This window comes from Anas acuta, chromosome 1 (genome assembly GCF_963932015.1).
Source record: "Anas acuta chromosome 1, bAnaAcu1.1, whole genome shotgun sequence".
Classification (NCBI taxonomy): Eukaryota; Metazoa; Chordata; class Aves; order Anseriformes; family Anatidae; genus Anas; species Anas acuta.
Genome location: NC_088979.1, coordinates 116,785,857 through 116,803,173, shown reverse-complemented (window position 1 = coordinate 116,803,173; position 17,317 = coordinate 116,785,857). Strand labels below are relative to the sequence as shown.

The 17,317-nt window shown below is 39.4% G+C and overlaps 1 long non-coding RNA gene across 10 annotated transcripts in view; it reads left to right on the top strand.

Annotated features, from left to right (window-relative positions):
* Positions 1-17,317, top strand: part of LOC137863215 (uncharacterized) — a 216,414-nt gene that overhangs the window by 131,090 nt on the left and 68,007 nt on the right. For 9 of the 10 annotated variants that reach the window (XR_011100757.1, XR_011100760.1, XR_011100749.1 and 6 more), the window contains exon 7: positions 4,139-4,206. The exons of the other annotated variant lie outside the window; for it this stretch is intronic. This is a non-coding gene — a long non-coding RNA (uncharacterized lncRNA). The remainder of the gene's footprint in view (positions 1-4,138; positions 4,207-17,317) is intronic. 10 annotated transcript variants of the gene reach the window in all.

The window sequence follows — 17,317 nt, the reverse complement described above, 5'->3', positions numbered from 1 at the left end:
TGCAGCCCAAAGGTTGGTCTTTTATTTCTTTCAGTCTTGAAAGAGAAAGTATGACAGTTTTGAGAAGCTGTACTCTAACAGCTAGGTAATACACGCCCACAAAGTCTTTTCAGTGTGACAGCTGACACCACCGCATTGTGGTGTCACAATCAAACAAGTTCTAGAATCTATCCCACGACATGAAAACAGCTCAAGAATTGGGTGGTACTGGTTGAGGTCAAGGCATAATAAACAAAAACGCGGAGTTGATTCAACAGAAGTCCAAAACTTTGCTCCCCTCCCTCTACAGGTAGGATTCCTTTTTCATGTTCCAGGTTTGAAGAAGAAAGGCTCTCTTTGTGAGAGCCCCTTGAATGCAGAGTGACTTCTGGTCACATTTACTTTGTTAGACTTGTCTGCTGTTGGTATGACTCCCAACTTAACCTGGCCTCTGTGAGATCAGCCACTGAACTCAACCCATGCCGTGTAACTTTATGATCAGGCAAAACACTGAATTGCTGTCTTCATTGTTCAACTGCCTCATTCCTCAAGTACCTCTGTGTCTCAGAGTGAATGACACAGATCTCTTACCAAAGGACCACAAGGCTTGCTGACTAAAGCACTATGCAAAAGCTTGGTGTTACTATTGCTTTGTGATAAAGCTAGATGACAAAGAGAAAACAATCAGAAATTTATTTTCATGATTTCACAGAGAAGCCATTAATGACTGGATACAAGCAGCTAGTGCAGGAAAATACAGACTTGTAGCCATAGTCTGGAATTTGTGTGTACTAGCACCAAGTCATGTGTCCTCCCCATAAATACCTTGGTTAGCTGATGTAAAATTATTAAGTTGTCAACATTACATTATTTGGCAACTTTTTCACATGAAAGTCACATGAAAAATGGTGGTTGTACTATAACAACTTAAAAAGAAAAAAGAAAAGCAGCTTAAAGGAAAAGGAAAAGAAAAAAAAAAGAAGAGAAGGGGAAAGGAAAATGAAAAGGAAATAGAAAGAAAAAGAGAAAGAGAAAGAGAGAAGAAAAGGAAAATGAAAAGGAAAGAGAGAAAAAGAGAAAGAAGAAAAAGAAAAAGAAAAAGAAAAAAGGAAAAAGAAAAAAGAAAGAAAGAGAAAAGAAAAAGAAATAAAAAGAAAAAAGAGAAAGAAAGAAAAGAAGGAAAAGGAAAAGGAAAAGGAAAAGGAAAAGGAAAAGGAAAAGGAAAAGGAAAAGGAGGGCCTATGCAGATGACAGGAATTCTGCTGGAAAGAGGGCTGCTGTCTGCCTCTCTTTCAGCAAGGACTGGACTTCAAGGATAGAGGCCTTAAGAGGATTGTCTACCTCCAGACACGTGTGGCTTTTGATCAATGCATTTCTGTACACCTTAGCAGCAGCAATAGAAACAGTAGTTCAAGTGATAATAATAAGCTATAATTTTCATGCAATGTAAGTACATTTTCTTATATTCAGAAGACAGTCATTCTTGTAGTCCTGCAAAAGTGTGAGAAGAAAACTGTTTTGCGGAAGCCTTTCAGAGACAGATTGAAAACTGCTGTTCTTGAAAGAAGCAAAAAGAAAGTAATTGCCATGGGAGGATTCTTTCTTCCACACAGAACCCTTGTCTCCTTCCAACTGACTGTCAGGAACTGGTTGGACTTGATGATCTTAGAGGTCTTTTCCAACCTAAATGATTTTATGATTTTTTTGAGTCTGTGCTTCCATGGAAATCTAAAGATGCTCTGTGATTAAAGGATGCCCCAGAATGCCTGCATGTGGCAGGGCTGTGTTCATGTTGATCAAGCACCACTTGATTCAGATGTTCCCTCAAGTCTGAGTGCTTGATTTTGTGGTCCTAGTAGTGTTGTTTCTGGATATTTTCTTTAATGAAAAGTTCTAATATTTACTGTGCTGTGCTTTTCCAGTTTAAATCCATTCAACAGAATTCTAACAGCATAAACAAATCTTGGTTCTGATATTAGAAAGTGATAAACCAACACTCAGAGAAAGTTTCAAAATATCATATGGTTGCTAGTGCAAAGTACTCATGACTACTAACTAAATATTTCTGAACATTTTTGGAGTATGAAGCATCTCTTGATAGAAACTCCTCCAGTTCAGGAAAATGTTACAGCATGTTCTTAAGCTCACAGAAGACAAAGCACATCCCTTTCTGAACCAGGGCCAGAGAGACTGTCTCATCCCCTCTTGCCCTCCCGTTCATAATCACATAATGTCTCCGTACCAACTCAGAACGTTGTATACATGGAAAAACGTGTGTGTTGTGTTACTGGCAGTTCTGTAAAGGATAAGTGGGTCTGTCCTGCCTGAAAGAAGTTAATCATACTCTCCACATTTGTTCTCTGTTTCATCTGCTTCTGCCATCTGTTCTCTTCCTCTCCTGCTTCCAATTCGCTTTCTTTTAGCAGTTCCTCTGTTCAGCTGAGATCAGAAGTTGGCCAAGCATATGTTTGCAGATTTTTTGGTATTGTCTTAACACTTTTTTTCTTTCCTTCTAAAAATCTTGAAGAGGGATGCAAGTCCTAGGCCTTATCATCTCCCTTTTGTGGGAAGTCAACATTTTCCCCTGCAGGTGGTCAAGTGAGGAAAGCAGTGTTAACAGATAACTGGCTGATAGAGCCCGTTTAAGCTCAACAATTAATTCAACTTCCAGTGTCTTGGACAAGACCTGCTTGATAGCCAGCCATGTTTAGGGAGCAGAAAGTGAGGCCCTTGTGAGGCAGGGCTCAGAGGCCTTGAGCCCCTCAGCTCGTGCTCCACCCCCAAGTGAACTTTGCTTTGCATCAAGTGCTTTATATATACTCTCAAGAATATGGCCAGATGTGGCAGTTTTGTTTGTTTTCCTTAGGTATACATACACTATTCATGTAACTGCAAATACAAACACTCATCAAAGATTAAATAGACTAATGCCATCCACAATGAAACAAAGTTTCTAAGTCAGTGTTTTCATGACATTTCTAAATCAAACATTGCTGTACTGCTCAACCCATAAAATAAGCAACCAGTTTGCTCCTTTTCTTCATCTGCTATGAGGGGCATATTCAGTGTAAAGAAAAATGTAGCAAACCAAACAGATCATGATTCACTTGGAACATGATTTAAAGTTTCTGCAGGGTCATGTGTTCCTGCCCTGCTAGACTGTTCTTGCAAAAAGCCCATTGTTTGTTGCATATGCACGATATTTGAGAACAGTTGTAGGTTTGTAGAACACTAGATGCTTTCCAGAACCAAGCAAATGCGTAGTGGTCACATGCAAAGCCATCACTCTTACCAGTGCATTTGGAAAGCAGGAAGTTTTCCAGTGCAACTGAAGGATCTAATTTTACTCTTCATAACACTACCAAAGAGTGTGAGTAACTCCAGCTGAAATCAGCAAAGTTGTTGCACTGGAGCGAGTGATACAAATATTGGACATCAATTTTCATACATGACATTCTCTAGTTTTGAGTTTAACAGTAAGTCCATGACATAAACATGAAGGCTGCATCCCTTTTCTTTCTTACCTGATCCCACTGACCCTCCCTGTAGCCAGTTGGCTCTATGTCTGTCCAGTCTCTCACAGGCACCCAGTACTGGTTTCATTCTGGCATTAGATTCACTGCTCTCAATTATTCCTTTCTTTCCCTTACTGTCCAGCATGTATCCCTTCTGGATTTGCTTTAGCGGGTTTCTTCTTCCATGCTGTTGGTTGTCATGTTTTTAACTGAGAGAGAAAGAAGCTCCGTGTTTTCAGTTTCTATACATAGTATAGAATACTTTTGAGTTGCCCGTCCTCACCCTTGTAAGCCTGGCCTGCCGTGGCAGGACAGCATAGTTGGTTGGTAATCATTAGGAGCTGAGAACAGCCTGACTATGCTCCCTGGGGCCAGAACCCCCAGAAATCATAGCTACTAGGAAATTGAATAGAGTGTTACTAAGTATGTGTGAAATGCATGCTTAAAAAAACAAAACCCAAAAACTTTCATGGAATGGAGACAGCAAAAAACATGCCTGTCAGAGGTGCCCCTTCCCCTGCCAAATTTCGTATGTATGCTTTTTTTTTTTTTTTCCTCCTTGCATGAAACAAATTGCATACAAGAAATGGTCTCATTTTTTAGTATGTGGGCAAAATTTATTTTTCCCTAACTTTTTTTTTCAGAAACAACTGAACCATGACACTTGACATTTAAAAACGCATGACAAACAACAGCCTGGAGCAAACACCAGGTATGGAAAATTTCATCTGAACTTGTAAAATTTTAACTAAGTTATAATACTGTCTTATAACATGAAATGTCAAAAAGTCTCTTAATAACAATAGAATAATGGTGAAGCAAATCCAATATTTCTGTGGAGGGTTAATTAGGGAGGTAATAACATCACAGGAGAAATAATAGGAAATAAGTGAATGGTAAGCAGTCATAAGCAGGACACACTAGCTATAGGAGTTGTAGAAAAGTCCAGGAAGCACTGCAGAGTCTGCTTTTCTTAATCAATTCTTTTCTAATCGTAAAAAATAGTGGTAGCAAATTTAATAAACTTTAACCTCATCCTGACTCCAGTAATAAGAATAATATAAAACACTGGAACGTTGAGAAAGTGGTAAAGTGAGGAGTGCTCTCAAACATGCAGCTCTCTTCATGGGTAAAGAAACATGTCTTCAATGATCTTTTGGCTTTGCCATCCCAGTCCAATATTTTTGTAACCCAGTTTAAACCATGGCAATTAACACTGTGGCAACAACTCCCATTGCGGTGGTAGAAAATCACATACCTCCTCTCTCCAGCAGGGAAAACTCACAGTTGCAAGAGACAAAAATACTTGTAAATCAACCTTTTAGATGCACTGTAATTTTATTTTTTTTTTAACACACTACTACTGTACATTGGAGAGATGGCACAAACAAAGCTTTCTGAAACCCTTCGTGCATTTGATTTTCCCAATTAGTTCCCCCACTGTGGATGCATCCTCTTTTCCTGTTGCTGAAACATGAAGAACAGATGCCCTTTCTTCTCTCTCCAGAAGGAGTTTGCATCTGAGCAGAAAATAACCAGTAATTCACAAAGGTGAACAGGCTCCAGCTGAAAGTTCTTTGTCTAGCGGCTTGCAGCTAGTCTTTCCTTCTGAGGAGTGAAGCGTGCTAGCAACAAAAATGGGTGAACCTGGAACGGACTACTGTCATGGTCTGTACTCCATCCACACTGTGGCTAATGAAAGGTTAACGAAAGCCCAGTCCTCTGGGCTATCAGTCCAGAACCTTCCACAAATGCTGAATTGCCCCATTTCTTGGTTCTTGCTCTTGGCTAGGATTCAGGAGCAACTCATGACACAGGTTCTTGGTCCCTCTTGTTATCTTTAGTGCAGGTGATTCATATAGAATGAATTATCCATATGAATGAGACACTTTGGCCATCTCATGAGACGGTTCTTGGGTAGTATAAAATATAGTATGACATCCGTATGCTTTCTTTCTCACCTGTTCTTGGTAGAGCTATTTGTGTCTTTAAGGGAATATCAGGTCAGGCTGGTCCCTCCCAGCCACTCTATTCAGTCAGCCAAATGTGGTCCCTTAATTTGTACCATGGGTTTTCCCCCAAATCCTAGGGAATTGTTTTATCTTTACTAGGCAAAAAAAGGCAATAATCCAAGATGTGCAATCAGCTGTAAATCCAGCTGGACCTCAAAATAGACACTGGTGCAACATTCAGCGTTTGCAGCAGTAATGAGTTAGAACACAGAACAATAGAAAAAAAACAAACATGTTTTCTTCTGTTGAAATAGAAAGGAACACATCCCAGTCCACACAGGGTACGGTCCTTTAGGCAATGTTGTCTGTCTGAAAGTCTTTATGAAGGCTGGGGCTTTGTGGTATGCCAGATTCAGAACATTCTGACAAAACGAGTAGAAAGCATATTCCAAAGAAAGGAATGTAATTATATTTAGTTCCCTGAGAATATTTCTCTAGGTTTGGGCTTCATTTGTCCTCCAATACACTTTTCCCCAAAAGGCTTAATTTAATTTGGTACTGTCCCCTTAACATGAAACAGTGGAATGCATCATAATATTTTCCCACTTGCCAAGATTTCCTTTTCCAAATATGTGCATTTATTGAACAGGCTAGTATCAGATTGCTTTCTGGTTGGGCAGCAGAAATGGCAAATATGTCTTCAGAAAGCCACTGGTAAATGGCTCAGACCCTCCAAATCCTATATGATCTAACATCCGAGACATTGGAGGAAGAGACAGTGATGCTCTAAGGAGCACTTATCAGCAGAGAGGGCTTTCAGAAGATTGGTTAGTTTTCGTTAGGTTGATGTGCTACTAACCTAGCCAGCCAGACGTGACACATTATACTTCAACCCATCTTCCAGCCAAGACATGTTAATTATCTGCTGATGTATTTATACTATGATTTAAAATTATTTTATTTTATTCTATTCTATGTTATTTTATGTTATTTTTTATGATTTGACATGTTCTCCACATCAGACAGTGTTGTTTTTTCCAGCCTGAACTGGAAAGCTGCATTTTCTGTGAAATATTTTAGTATCATTTTCAGTCTGTTCTAATTTGGAGGGGGGATAAATGGTATCTTTTTTATTGTGTTTTGTATTGTATAGCAAAAAAATAAAAAATAAAACTACAAGGACCTTCAGGTGGCTTACACAGTAATGGCTGCACTTAGTGGTTATTAGTGATCCATAAGGACTATGCCCTATTTTACTTCAGGAAAAACACTTGGGAGAAATTATTGTGGCCATTAAGTAAAACAAAACAAAAATTAAAATCAGTAAATGTAGTGTCAGCAAGTGTTAGCAAAAATTATCATCTTGATTTCTAGCATTGGCTGGCCAAATTATTAATCTTTTTGCTTGTTTCTGCCTAAGAAAAAATGGCTTATTGCAGTAGAGTTTGTATGATATATGCTTCTTCTCTTTCACAGTCTTTTAAAGCCTTAGGCCTTGCTTTTGGTTTCACTTACATTTGGATTTTACTCCAGCAGGCTAATTTAAGGAAATATACATCTGCTGTTAATGGGTCACATTTGCCTCTGTTCACCAGGAACAGCAAGCAGCCATAAATCCAGGATAACTTACTATTTAGCTCAGATTTACAGCTGCATAGGGTCAGTGGACTTCCCCTCTCAACTTCATTGTGCCGCAACAGTGTTTTTCCAAGCAAAGGTCATGGTCCCCTTGGGAGCTGTGGAAAGGATCAAAGTGTGGGCTGGAAGTCACAGGAGAAGTGGTGTTAATCACTAGCAGCCCCAGCTGTGGTTCCACTGTCTTTGCTTTGGCTGCGGCACTGGTGTGAGCAGTTGTCCCGTCCTTCCTCCAAGCTGTTGGCTCGTCTCATGCACACCAGCCTCTGCGTGCCTCCAGCACATGTCTGTGGAGCTCCACCACCATGAACCAGATCGAGGGGCTGACCTGGCTGAAGAAACAGTCCACCAAACAAACAAGCTTTCGTCATGGTCAGATCAGTTTCCAAGCCCAGTTCTCAGCTAGACTGTGCTGAATTTAGGAAGCCTCAGTGGATATCTCTTCTGTGAACTTCTAATTCTTTCTGAACCCATGTCAAATTATAGTATCTGCAATGTCCAAAGACAGTTTATGCCTTCGTATAGCAATTGCACCAAGTTCTCGCCTCTCTTCCCTGGAGAAAATGAGCTGCATCTCACTTGTGGAGTCACACCAAGACAGGTGAATCAAAAGGAGTGGATGGGATTACCACAGTTCCATAAAGAGAAAGCTCTTTTTATTAGAAAGAAGTAAACCAAGGAACTTGAATGAATAGTCTCTTTAAGAACTTAGAGACTAGATCTTTCAGCTGGTGAGAACCGATTTATATTTACAGACTTCAATTGCTGCAAATTGCAATTGAGTTTAGCGTTTTAAGTGCCATCTGCTGGCCTGTAACACTAGGTTCTTTTGCTGCTGTGTGTATTCTGAGGGAGGGAACTGAACAGCAAATAATAATTTGCTGCATGTATAATCATCACAAAATCAGAAAGTAAATAGCTGAGATTGTCATATGATGAGTCATTTGTTAGCTAAGTGGCAAGCAGATCTTCCTGGTCATTGATCAAATATTTCAATATCCAGATTTCAGTGTTTGATTTCTGCTCATTGTATCAGAGCCCTGCCAACTTCATTTCTGCCAAGGATCCATCAAGCTTTTGTGCTGACCACATGTTGCCAACAAGCTGTACAAATTCTTCATGCTGATGCACGCGTGTCTCCTCCTAACAATGACTGTTAAATGGACAGTATACGCATAGAACTTCCTTAGTTTCCTGTTTCTGTAGGTTGTTGTTTTAGTTTACTAGGTACTGGTTGAGGTACATTTCCATCAGAATGTGTATGAGCTTTTCCGTTTGTGAGATCACATCACAGCCTTCTGTCCTAGCTTACAGGGGCAAAAATGTGCCCTTCAGAGACTCCTGGGGTGTGTGTCAGAGACCTCAAAACCAGCGGAGACCTACCTGTCCCAGTTGAGGACAAAAGCTGAGAAAGCTCTGAATTAGCAAGCTGGTGATTTCAAAGTGCATCTGGACTGTATCATGATAGATACATACACACAGTGAGTACCAGAGGGGAAACAAGTACACTTTAAAAGGTCAATATTTTCTCTCTGCACTGGGTTGGGAACTTGTTCATTTGCACATCACTTAGCAGTTGTAGCATTGACCTCTGTGAGGTCAGTAAACATCATAAACATTAAAGAGTAAAAACAAACAAACAAACAAAAAGTTGGTAACTGGTGTTGGGTAAAAGTTTTCAGGTGTTATCCTCACCACTTATCTTTGATCATCTGAGTTAACTAGCTGCTTCCTTGGTTTTACCAATTCTTCTTGTGAGTATTCGGACTGATCTGGACCACCAGTGATCCTAATTCCCCTTGAAAGAACTGTTCTGACTGCATGGATCACAGGTGATTGCAGGGAGAACCTAGGAAGGCCATGTTTTGGCCTGCTATTTCAGGTGCATAGAATTCACTGGCTTTTTTTTCCTCCATTCCCTGGGGTCTAAGTGACTGAAAATCAGAGAGGTTTAGTCATTGTATTAATTTCAGCATTTCTCAAAATCGTATATATCATATGTTGTACTTCTGTAGTTAACTGCTCTCTGGTCTTTTTGTGTAATTGATGTACAGAACAGTTCAGCAAGATACCTCAGAGTCCTGTGGTGGTGCTCTTAATCTCTGTAATGACATGGCTGACAGCGTTATGACCCAAAGGACAGAGCACTGGACTGTGACTGAAAAGATCCAAGTTCTTTTTCTAGCTCTGCCACTAACTTACTGGGAGATAGCAGGGATGTTGCTACAGTTCCTGTCCTCCCACTGCTCACTTCAGATTTCTTGTCTGTTGATTTGGGCCAGTGAGACTATAACCATAACCCTCTGTGAAGTCAACTGGTAGAAAATTGAGATGATAATTTTTACTGTAAGATTTAGTGTTGTGGAATGTTTCTGTTGGCCTGATAAGTTGTAAAGATTTTAGCTCTACCTGCTTAAGATAATTCACATAAGTCATGTAAGGTTTGACTGCTTCTCTTGGGAGAATAATGGATTTTTAGCTCTGTGCCTGAATGGAAAAAAGTTGGTGAAAAATTATTTTGGTTGAGTTTGGAGGGCTTGGGAAAATGGAAACAACAGATAGGTGTCTTTGGATTCACTCCAAATGTTTCATGTATTCCGAGGTAAAACATTTGGATTAGTTTGTTGTTGTTGTTTAACAGGCTTTGTCCTTCCTGTCTTATAAGCTAGGTCTTCCTGTTGGAAAAATGACATTTTAAAATCAGAAGTAAAAATGTCAAAGCAGACCACTGTAGCTCTCCTTAGTCAAATATTTCATATGAAGAGACCTTGCGTAATAACCTTCCGAATTCTTTCAGTTGATCCTTACACAGTTGTTTGGACTCTTCTGCTGCTTCCAGAGCTCTACTTCTTCTACAACATCTACTACTTAATGAAAAATAATACTGCCCAGCTTTATTTGAAATAATTCCATCTGAATTCATGTCAGGAAAACTCTTTTGCATTACCACCAGGTTCTGAAAACCTGCTTGTACAGGTACTATATGCTGTAATGAGGCAGGTTCATTACAGCAGTTGCTTAAATTGCTTCATTTTGGTCTACATTCCCTGGCTATCCTTGAGCATATATTTTCCTGGCTATCTTTGATATATTTGTGCTGTCCCATTTGAGGAGGTTACTCTGTATGTGTGGAAGGGATAGGAAAGATGGAGATTTCCAGAATACTTACTGCTTTCCTGAGCCCTTGTTAAGTGTGTGTGTCCTTCATCTCTTCCCCAAGATGTGTTTTTTTTTGCTTCATTTACAAAGTTTTGTTTTTTAAAGAAAAATCACAGAAGCACCGGGAAACAATAGTATGTTTTTTCTCCAGTCTGATTATCTTCATTTTACTTGCACAATGAAATGACCAAACATGTTTTCGAATGGAGTTATTTGGAGTCAGACTAGATGCAGGATATGTCATTCATGTGAGATGTAGAAACTTCTGGACTTATTTAGGGAAATGTGGCTTGAACGGGAGTTCCTCAGAAGAAACCAATTAAATGTTATTTAGAAAAAAAATGCACGTTGCGGCATAAATGATGAAATGCGATTGCAAAATGTATAGCTTTCTCTCCTGGATGTATTTTTTCTGGTTGGAACTTCTCCACAGCCCTGGACCTATCATGAACAGCCATGGCTAATCTTCCTGAAATATAGGAAGGTTTTTAGTGGTTTTGGGTGTGGGAAAATACCTACTAAAAGGACAACATCTCGTTGCTCAAATCAGACTTACGAAACTCTGATCTGATTCAAAGTCCCAAGGGTGAAAAACAAGTGCATTCAAAGCCCATAAAAATCAATGGCAGTCTTTCTTTTTACTTCACTGGCCTTTAAAAATGACTTCAATGTTGAAATCCTGCCCTCACTAACTTCAGCGGTTCTTGGATGAGGTCCACATAAAAGTGTTTATTACCTCTGGAGGATTTCTTCAAAAAGTGGGGAGCTTCCCTGTATTTGCCACATACCAACAGCACTGGCAAAGTGGAACCAGAACTCAGACAACTTTACATTGGATCAAATACGTTTATTGACGAAAGTACTTCGAGCAATCCTGGTGAATGCCTGTATTCCTCCTACCAAAGTCTTGCAGATGCTGAGATTTTTTCCTTTTTTCTTTTCCCTATGCTTGATTCTGCCTAAGGAATTTCTGCCCTCCTCCTCCATGGGGCTCTGTGCAGGCACAGCAATCTACACGTCTCCCTGCTTCTCGCAGGGTCAGGGCTCCCAGCTGCTGTTAGAAAGGTATCATGAAGTTTTAAAAGTAGTTTCACTACCCTGTGACCTGTTTTTTCTCCTTTAGGGTAGGGAGTGAAAACATGGATACTGTTCATAACAGAGCCAATTGTCATAACTGAGAGACTGAAGAGTATATTTTCTCCTGTAGGTTTAAGGTATTGTCTACACATAAACAAATACAACGGCAAACAGAAAAGAAAATGTGCACATACACACAAGTGGGTGTTTACATGAGGTTGATTCCCAACCACTTTTGTGGCTACTACAGAGACTGTCATTTTTCTTGTTACTGAAGAAGCTGTACTTCAAAAATGTATTAAGGCAGTAAATATAAAAGCAAAAATGTGTCAGCCTTAGCCCTCCACTCACTTAATCCCCACTAGCTGGGACAGCGGTTCATGTGCTTCAAGTGGTTGTGGTTAAAAATGCCTTTATTTCTAGCTAAAGTTACCACCAGTAATACAGGCCCTCTACCAACACCATCACAGGGTACAAGTTCTTGGAAGCCATAATAACAGGATTGTTTCTCTTCCTGCTTGTATGATCATTTTAAACTTAATTATAGCTGCTCATTTATTAAAATAAATAACTTGGAATATAGTAAGTTTTGAATTCCAGCTGTTCAAACAGTCTTCATATTTTCTTTGTGCACACAGCTTGGTGGGCAATTTATTGTATCCATTCCCCCACCCCTCTTTTTTTTTTTTTTACCTAAGAAATATGCAATAAATTTTCCAGATAGTCATAGGAATTCTATATAGAAGCACCACTGCTTCAACACAAGGCCTTCACAGAAAATGAGTTTGGCCCTTCTTTTAAATATACAGGTGACCTAGCTGAGGTGATACACACTTCATTGATTTCCAATTCAGATTATGATTTATAAAGTATGCTTGCCACTTCTGCTGTATAGTTTAATATTCCACCTGCCCCTTGCTCTTCCCTTTGCAAGTTGCCTTCTCGCCCTTTTCCCTGAACTTGGTTGAAATGCTTATTAGTGTACCCAGTGCCTCCTCCCAAAGGCACAGTACTTTCTGTCCTTGTGACAGAGAGGAGCACTGAACTCCATTTAACACCTCCTCTGAGCTAAGAAACTCAATTTCCCACATCAGAGAGCTGGCAGTGGATGGGTGACTGTAGATTGAAGGCAAATCACTCCCATCCCACAAAGAGCTGAAGTGGGGTGAATTCGTTTCCAGCCTCTAAAGGCAGAGACAAGAGGGCAGAGAGGATCTGGCCTCAGCCTGTCTTCCCACACTCAGGCAGGCTGCAGGAAGAGGAGGCACCTTGCAGCAGCAAAATTCAGTGCTGGTTGGCATCCAGGAATGATTCAGAGCACAAGTTAGAAAAATGTGCTTAGGAGCTGTTCATGATTCTAAACCTTTTTGTGTGCATTATTAACTCAGACTGGAAGGACAGTTGGATCACTGAATCCAAATACGGTCTTTAAAAGGAATAGTCTTTCTTTTGTAGTTATTTTTTTCATACCATCTCACGCATCAAACCAGGCTAATGTCTTTCTTGCATTCAGTGCTGCAATACATAAAATGAAGCAGTCCCAGTTATAAGAAGACAACAAACAAAGGAAACAATATTTTGCATCTAGTAAGAAAATAGGACATAGAAATATGAATGCCTCAATTTTCATTAATATTGGAAGTTGGCAGTACATTTGACTGGTCTTAGACTGGGTAGAGATCACTTAAAAAAAAACAACAACAACTTTAGTACTGGAATGGTGTAAAATGTCCTTGTAAATCACAGTAAGGACAATATATTCTGCTCCATTGTCTTCTGCTCACATGATGCTGTGAAACTCAGATACGGTCAAGAACTGGCATTCCTGCCAGTTGACAGATTTGAATAAACGTGAAGAATGTGTATGAGGTCTGCTTCAGCTAGCTTCTACATGTGAATGCCAGTTGCCTAGGTATGATGTATAAAAGCATTCTGTTTCCTAAACATGGCAATGCCTACAATAATTCGCTCCAAATCACTCAGAAATGTGGAGTCTAATTTGTGAAATGAGTCAATGAATTCTGCATCAGGATTTTAAAAATCAGATCTGTTTCTTTTCTAAAGCAAAAAGGAAATCTTTGCAAAGGTGCAGTCACTCAGGACCACCCTCTCAACCCGACTGTCCTGGTTTTCTCTGCATGTTGTTCTCCTTCATTCAGACTGTCAGCACACTTTGAGCATGTCATCCAGCTTCCAGCATACTGTAAGATGCTCAAAACATACCATTTTTATGAAATATAATGTGCTTTCCCAGGAGAGATACTTGGCAGAAGGAAGAAGGACATAAAGTCAGTCTAAAGCTATAGCTCAACATTTACGTACTCTGTTGTAGAGCATGCAAAACAGGAGAAATCCTAGCATGTTTCCGTTATATTGGCTCTCCTGTATTATGCACCCCGTGATCTACACAGGTCTGAGCCACAGATCACAAGGAGTCATATGGGGAGAGCAGATTAAAGGAAAAAACAAAAAGAGGCTAAGGGAAGAGAAGAAGCTTCTTTAGGTTTTTATGAGGAAAGTCTAATCTGAGTTGTAAAAGTTATCTTCAGAAATGCTGGCTTGAAATTTCTAACTCTGCTAATGCTTCATTAAAAATATTTTAGGTCTTCTAGTTTGAGGCAACTGTAAGTGTGTATGTTGTTGAACCATTTTGCTTCTTAAAGTAATAAGACAATAGTGCATAGAAGGCACAGGATACAGAGACTTGGGATCAAATTCATCACCTCCCATTCTTTAGTTTGGAACAGAAGTTCTTTTTTTTTGTTCTGTTTGAGAAGAACTACTCCTGTGGTAATAATAATACTGATGTTATAAACAATGTACTGAAATGCTTATAACCTAAAACAGAAGCTAAAATGTTCAGATATCAAGACAGGCAGAAAGTTTGTCTGGAAAAGTTTAGAAAGTTGCTCTGAGTAATGTCTAACAAAAGATCTAATTTCCACTTAGTAAATAAACTAGAATGAAAATAACTGTCGTCCATAGGTATGGCAAAAATAACTGATTCCTGTGACAAGCAGGATGCACGAAGAAGCCTCCTTCTTCCTGGGATTTGCAAGGCACTGCTTTAGGGCATCACAGAGCTTTGTGGTCCAGACTGATTGCTGATGTTCTACTGAATACCACACACATGCTACCACCACCAGGGAAGTCGGAGATAATGGGATTTTGTCCGAATCCCTTCTTCTCACCGCTTTGCACACATCAGCACACATCCAGTCCCATGCAGGACTTTCTAAATTGTAATCACACATTGTGCTTCGTCTGAAATGTGCAAGCCATCTGCCACAACTCTCTTTGGTTTTGAGCCATTTCTTTGTGAATAGGTGCTTATCGGTCTCTCTTGTTATTATTTGCGCTTTGAGGTAGGTGATGGGGAGTCCAAGACCACCAACGCTGTCTTCGTCTGACCAGATGCATGCAGAATTATTTTCTATAAATAATGGAAGAAGTTTTTGAAAACCGTATTCCTATTTATACTTATGGTGGATTTTTCATTAGTTCTGGCTTGTGTATGTATCTTTTTAACGTGTCAACAAGCAAGAATAGTGAAGCATTGTAAGTATATTATGACAATGGAAAGTGCTAATAACTTTTCAAAGAAAAAAAATCTAGATTATAAAAGAGGGGGAAGACAGAGTTTATGATTTGCTGTAAATGCATGCTTATGTTTGAGAACCAGTGTTTTTAGCAAGTGTTTTGAAATACATGAAGTGCTACTAAGCAGTACTTTTTCCCCCCTGTGGATAGCTGAGATGGCCATCATTGATATAAGAGAGGCAAAAGGACAGTTTTGTTTTGTTTTGTTTTGAAAGAAAACTCTGCTGAAGAAGTGGCCTTTATATTCCTTTGACCTACATCAGCTTAGGACTTGGTCTGATCTCCCATAAAGAATTCCATAGCCGGTAATTGTAATGCCCAAAATATTCTCCCTGAGCACTGCCTAAAAGCCAAAATATGTCTTTCTCTTCACATATTGTCTCAGTGGAGCACAGCTGCTTCTGTGAGTTGTGGATAATAAGGTGATCTGATGTACACTTCCTTTGTGCATGCACACAAATACATGCATCTTAACTATTTTTCTACATAAATTATCATGAACATAGCAGAAAAGTAAATGTGCTGTTCTCTTACAAAATGGGAAATTACACATCAGTTTGATAACCTGAAGTATTTGATCGGAGAGGCTCTCTCCTCCCCTGAAGTTTTTAGGTTTGTGTATGTGTGTGTAAAAATGAGATGCAAAATCAAAGAACCATACAAGAATTTTGGGTTAGAAGGGACCTCTAGAGGTCATGCAGTCTGAGCCCCAGTCAAAGCAGGGCCTGTTTTCAAGTTATGTTAGGTTGCCTGTGGCTTCATCTGGTCCAGCTTTAAATACCTCCAGATACAGAGAATAAATAATCTCCCTGGGCATAAATTACAGTTTCTTCATATGCTTTCATATTATAAGTGGGAATCTCCATGGCCAGCTTAGTATTTCTCCAGTGAATCCAACCGATCATATCCATTACTGGAGATAGACAAGTCAGCTCCTTGCACAACTGTTGGGTATTCTGGTTTTTCAGAGGGCTTCAGAGTACAGGGAACCTCTCAGGCATATCTACAGTAATAAACAGTCACACAGATATGAAAGCAGAAGACACAACCTGTAGGCTTAAGTACCACCAGTCAGACTGACCTTTCCAAAAGTCTCTGAAATTTAAAGAAAATTGCAATTTTCTTTTCAAAATTAAAAAAAAAAAAAAAAAAAAAAAAAAAAAGTTCATTTTGGGCTCACTTACCAGGGCTATTTTAGTATATGAACTTCATTTGAAAAGAAAACAAAAATCAACAATTTATTCAAGGGAGCAAATTTCAAAGGTGTAGCCTGAAACCTGATTTTAGGAGTTTTTAGTTTATCCCATGCCTGTAATGGCTGTCCAAAGTACTAAAATGTATACTTGCAATAGACAGCAGTGCAAGCAAGTGACAGACTGAGACTCAGTAATTAATGAATAAATTCAAGAAGACAGCATCCACTCGGCAAATGATTTTCAAGCAGAAAAAGCAGCAATATTTGCGAGGCTCAATACTTGCAAGAGTTTTCATACCCTTCTTACATGGCTGCCTTCTGATGTTATTTTAGAAGATGGCAAAACCATGTTGGCTGCATAGTAAAAGTATTGTCCAGTTTCTCAGTGTTTCTTAGCTGATGCTGTTTGCACCACTTCTAAGAACAATAACTAGGAACGTAATCCCCACTATATAGACAACATTTAAAATGATCTTGTTCTGATTGGAGATGGTTCCTACAATGCTGTCCAGAAAATAAGTGACTTTTATGTGGTGACCAAGCCCAAATGCAGGCTTTTCTGCTGTACCATACCACTGTTGTTCACTGCCTTCCAAATGCTTTACAAAAAAACAAACCCAAACAAACAAAAAACAGTTTGAAATGTTTGGCAGCATTTTAAAATCACTAAGGCCAATTATTTTATATTGAAGTGGTGGCATTGAAGGGGTCCCTGGGGGTGTTTAAGGAAAGGTTGGACGTGGTGCTGAGGGACATGGTTTAGTGGGTGACATTGGTGTTAGAGGGATGGTTGGACTGGATGGTCTTGGATGGCTTTTCCAACCTTAATGATTCTAGGATTCTCTGATTCTATATATGTATATATGTATACATAACAACAGATGCTTTAGGATCATGAATGCAGTTAACAGATGCCTGACAGACAAAAGTGTCACTGGTGCTTTTTTTCTATCTCATTTGAAATGTTCTTTTGCTTGCCTGCACCTTGTAGAGATGACTTCAAAGTATGGTGCAATTTAAGGAAGAAAAGGAAGAAGCTAGGATCTAGGAGTTAATATTATTCTTTTTTTTCATCGGCCAAGTGTGTTTCTCATGAAGACAAAAAGGGAGAAAGAAGCAAATTTTAATGTCAACTTGCATTAAGTTGGTTTTCAATTGAGATATTTGAAAGCTGCTTGAAGATTGCAAATGACCAGAGGATAGGC